This window comes from Pollicipes pollicipes, unplaced genomic scaffold, assembly GCF_011947565.3.
Source record: "Pollicipes pollicipes isolate AB1234 unplaced genomic scaffold, Ppol_2.1 Scaffold_6686;HRSCAF=7923_pilon_pilon_pilon, whole genome shotgun sequence".
Lineage (NCBI taxonomy): Eukaryota > Metazoa > Arthropoda > Thecostraca > Pollicipedomorpha > Pollicipedidae > Pollicipes > Pollicipes pollicipes.
In genome coordinates this window covers 9,946,951-9,952,444 of record NW_023596921.1, presented here as the reverse complement: position 1 = coordinate 9,952,444, position 5,494 = coordinate 9,946,951, and positions in this window count along the sequence as shown.

Here is a 5,494-nt window from a genome sequence, read left to right as displayed (position 1 = left end):
TTTACGAAAAGTTTCCGTCGTAAATATTCCAGACCAAAGACGCTCTTGTAAAAAGTTACTTGCGTTTTCTTCATTGCCCTACTTTGAAATAAACTTGTGTACCAACGAAGCCAAGCATCCCACTGCAACTGAAAGTTAGCAATCGCTTCCTTCCACCGTAACTACTCCATTCACAATGAAGACCACTTTCGCTGAGATTAACTTACGACAATTGTTTGTCTCGTATGGAATTTTCGCGATCAATCCCCCGCGGCAGCCATCTCTCCTGAGTGCAGTTAGCGGCCTGTTCAAGCGGCGCAAGACACAAGAGACAAGCAGAAAAGTCAACTGTAGGGCAAGGGGACGATCGTTTGACAGATGTGGTTTGCGGAGGCCTTCCAAGCACTGTTCGTTGATGATGTGAAGGTAATTTGAAGAACTGGTTGGCAAATGTTAAATAAAAGCTTTGGCGCAGTCTTTTCTAGATAAGGCAGCTACAGAGAGTTCGGTTTCTCTCATGGCGAACAGACCACCAGCTTATTGTAATGGTAGTGCTAGAAAAGAACGCGAGCGTCCTTTGCACGATTGCACCACTGTTCCTTACCTATGCCACATGTGGTGAAGTGACCTAGTCGAATCGTGTGATGGGCGATGATGGGCGGATCGTGTCTCGTCCGCTTGGGCCCATCTGTTTCTTACTGCCTGCTTAAGTGCGATAAGCTGCAAATGTACATGAGAAATAGATTGACCGTGGTGCTGTTTCCGGTGCACCCAGAGAATTCAGTTCGCATGCATGACACAATTCTACGGCAGTTATATTGGCTTCTATAGAGAGCATTCCAGTTTCGTTGTAACTTAGAAGCACGCTCTTCTCAGAAAAAGGATCTCAAATAAACTTATCGCTTTGAATAGTAGATGCACGGTACACATATACACGCGGCCGTCTATAAACACGTTGCGGATGGGGTAGGAGCTTTTGGTGAAACACAACCGAGGCTTAAGAAGGGAGGGGTGGTGGACGACGCAACGTCAAGTTCTGGTGTGGTCATAAACCATGCTGAAATCCTTTCACCAAAATGTCTTTACAGCTCAGTCCAGGGAGCAATCATCACAGCTTGAGAAAATGATCGGGCGGGCGGCTCCTTAACGTTAGGCGGTGACGTCACAAAGTCGCCCTGGCTTGAGCAAGGTCCTCGAACAGAGCAGCGGCGTTGTATGCCAACGTCAACGGCGTAGCTTGCAAAGCAGAAGTCACGCAGAAATGCTGTGGTCGGTCTTGTCTATTATCGTGCAACGTGGTATCAAATTCGTGTTGTTATGTGGCCTCGGTGCGTGCTTTTATGTCACGGGTGGGAGAAATGCGAAGTGGTGTGCGAGCATTGGGCAATAGGGAGCATCAAAGGCGTTTTTTTTTTTTGGCAGCAGGATGTCATCCTGTGAGGCGGCCTCTTGCAAGAATGTTGAACAGCGCAATGAAAGCACTTTAGTTTTTTACCTTTAAAAAAAAAACGATCCAACTGTCATGCAAACATGAGTACACCGTTGCTCTTGGACTTACTATAAATGTGGAGAATGCGGTAATCTGATCTGATCATATTCAAGATCATGACTGATCCCGGTCATCTGGTTAAGTCCCACACCCAGTCTTAAGCCATGCATTCGACCAAATGCAGACCCAATCTTAAGCCATGCATTCGACCAAATGCAGCTCCTTCTATACAACTGAACATCGCCGGCACGCCGAAGCGAGTATGTGTGTGCTTAAAAAGCAAAAGTACACTCACCCCCTTGATTAAAGGTGAGTGTCAGGGGCGTAGCCAGGGTTTGCGACGGGGAGGGACAAGTTTGCACGAGCGAGTCCCAGCCGCATTGACAACACGTCTATGCACTGTGAACTGACTGACAAATCCGACAACCGCTAATAGGCACAGTACCTAGCGCATCAATGAGCTACCAATATTGGTTTGCCCTGGTGCCTTGAACATTTCTTTCAGCTGCGTGCCGTACATATTTGCCCAGCCTATGTGCGAGTCGTGTTACTAATGAACCACTTTTGGACTCTTCGTGTCACTGCCCATGCTAGTGTCTGAGATTTCAAACAAAACTATTATTTGCCTGGTCACCAAAGTTCGGGATTACATACAGTAATATCATGTTAAAAAGCTGCTGCCGTGCCTAAAGCCATAGACCTTGAACCTCACGAGCAGAGATGAATGGAGGGAGGGGGGCCTCGGATGGCCGCGCTGTTCTCGTGTATTATTGCGTCGGAAAACAGTAATGGCGGTGCCACCCCCCTGGAGCAGCCGATGCACTGAAATGGGACCATGAAACGGGGCCATCCAGACAAATCCGTGGCCATGGCCAGGAGCGGTAGATATGAGAATGGTGCGCGCAGTGCAGTACTCGTCGGCCGTTGACCCTCCCTCTTACTCGCTCGGATTATGTCACGCTGGACCGCAAAAAAGTGGTTGTGTATGAAAACAAGCATGCGATAACCAAAGAAAGGGCATGTCCGGGTCCAACACGTTTTGCTGTCACAATGAGAAACAACACCGGTGGCTTGTAATACGGTCTGATTAATGCGCCTGTCAGGTACGTGGAAATGACCTATTTCGTTGTGTCGCAGATCTAAGATCCAGCTGTGGTGGAAATGGCAGGGCATGCGGACGCTGTGGAGGCCGCCTACCAGCAAATAGTCGCGAGGCCTCCAGTGCCCGCTCTGAACGAATTCGGCGAGGACGACGAGGTCAACGAGTCGGGCGAAGACAAGCCTCATGGTGGTGACGGCGAGAGAACCGAAAACGGCCCCCGACGCGGCGACGAGATAGACGAGGTCAACAACCAGCACGGGGCGCTGACCCTCGTTGCCGGCTTCGTGGCGGCCAAGCGCAAACACCTCGATCCAAGTATGGAACAGTCGACCCGAGAGGCACCACCCAGCTGTGTGCCAGACAGCTGGATACACGCGATTAGCCAAGGTGGTCTGGTGGTACCGTTGCCGGCCTAGACGAGCGTTGCCGAGGTTTCAAGATCGTTTCTCAGCTAGTGATGGGCCGGGACATGGACTGAGACATTGGTATCGTCGACCGCCTCACAAAGCTCCTGCTGAGCAGGTTCTGCGCTGGACAAGCGGATTGCTCGGTAGCTGGTGACGACGCGCATCCATCTGCGCCTCGGATGGCTTAATCAGGCTGGGGCTGAGCGGGCTGCTGCCAGGCTCGCAGTTAGACAGGTGCGACATCAGGTGGACAGTCTTCAGTGAACATCGTTGTGCTTATATGAACATACGTAAGTAAGTGACCTTACGTGAGTATCGTGCCTTCTTTGCCTTGCATGTGTCTGTCTGGGGTATAGACGGTTCCTTCGCAGATAAACGTTTGGGTTGATTCAGACTGGTGATCATGTCGCATAACTCTAGATTTAAGCTGAAAAATATAAAATTGTGTTCTCCGCCCCCCCCCCCCCTCTCCTCCCCTTCCTCGCCAAGTATGCGTAATGAAGTGTATGCTGGGCGCAAGAATAGTTTTAGTGAAATACGGTGACTTATGAGTCATACGTGTGTTCGATGAATTGGCTGCATGGCGGCACGGATATTTTCTTGATTAACGCCACGCACCACGACCTTCAGAGGCTTCGTGTCATAGTTGATGCAATGTGCAATGTCCACAATGTGCTATATTCTACCAGAGAGCACACCACTTCCGTCGTCTCAAACTGCCGCCATCACACACCAGTGCAACCAGGCGCGTCATGATGTATAGTGCTGAGGTTCAACGCGACAGTTCGGATGATGATCCTGGTGTCGGTCAGGTCCCTCTTTGGCAGTGGCTGGACCTTGGGCAGGCTCGCCAGCCTGCCTTTAAGCAGCTGTAGGCTGGCGAACTTCAATACATCGCCATAGACTCAATGTTTGGCATCCTCAGCAAGTGGGAGTGCCATGGCACACAGGCTCCCGGTTCCTAAGCCTATGTTGGCTGTTATACACCCAGCGTGGCAAAAAAAATTCATATTTCCTCATCGTACTTCTTGAAGCGCCCTGTGGCGATCACCAGATGCATTTGTTAGTAGGTGCACCGGTGTAGCAGACGCGAAGATAATGCTGGCTGAGCGGTGATGTCAAGCTGCGACCTTGTGACGTCACTGTAATGGTGAAGGGAAAGTGCCGTAAAAATCCCCGGATGATCATACCTTGCTACATAACCTTGGCGCGGTCAGGGAAAAGGGTTCTCGCCCGACGTAATCGGTGCGTTACCGGGAGGAGGTGATGGTAAAATGCCCAAAAATGCGTGACATGATTTATTGACGATCCCATATCGCACTTGTTGTCATAGTCCACCAGCCATCGGCGGACAGTTCGATGCTAAAAACGAAGTGTCTGGAAGGCATGAATAGCGCCTGGAAAGCGCCTGAAGTAAATGACGACGAGGGTAAACATTTTCTGGGCTCCACGTTCGTCAACTGACGTCATTTCCTCGCCAGCACTGGAACACTGGAGCGGTACGCTGAGAGGTATTTCATGTTTATGAGCACGAACGCGGTAAGTGCCGCGATACTTATTACTTGTTTCCCACAATTTGCAACTTCTCGCACTCTTAGTCATCGGGAAGAAGCTGAGCATTCATTTTATAATGTACTGTTGCTCATTAGATTTTTGAATGAAATTGCGCTGCTCTAGTTTTGAGCGCCGCACCGCCAGTAAAGAAGGCGCCAGGCGAATTTGTGATAAAACTGCACTGTTTACCTCTGCTGGCGCATTACAAGTTTGTAAGCGGTCGTGCTAAACATATGTTTCAAACTAGTCTTCCAAACATATGTTCATTTTACTCCTCGATATAGCAAAAGCGTGGATTTATCAACGGAAGATGTGTCGAGGTTTCGCCGTTGAGTCCGGCCTGGAGGCAGAAACAGGAGACATGAAAAGGGTGGCAGCAAACGGCGGACGGCAAAGGGCGTTCTGAGGAAGCTTCGCGTCGCCATAGAGTTCGAACAGCGGCGAATACATACCGAGGCAACATGTTGGAACTTGATCTGATCTCGCATATACTTTGAGCTGAAATGATCATGACAGCCGCAGTTATACCTGCAACGCTTTAGGGAGCTCTATGCTTTTTATTCTGGTGTCTTGCAAACCGTAAAACTTTTCGTTCTGCGGCCGACATTTTTGATGGGAAAGGAAGATGTTTGGTATGGTCTCCTCATGATTAACCCCTAGCTGAGGTAGCGGACGAGTAAGATTGAGAAAGACGTCTATCCCTAATTGACGATTGACTCTTGGTTGACTTAATGCGAACCCATATGCTTGCTGCAAAACATTTTAGGTGTCTGACGCTTGTGGAAATGGCCAAGAAACATGCATCGCACACAAATGACTAAAAGTAAAAAGATAACATTCCAACCACTCTGCTTGTATTCATTGAAAGCTTTAGGGGTAATGTATACCCATTCTTCAGCATGATGAAACAATGGCATTCATAAAAAAGATGGAGGCACACACTAAGAAAAACACAAGAAGTCA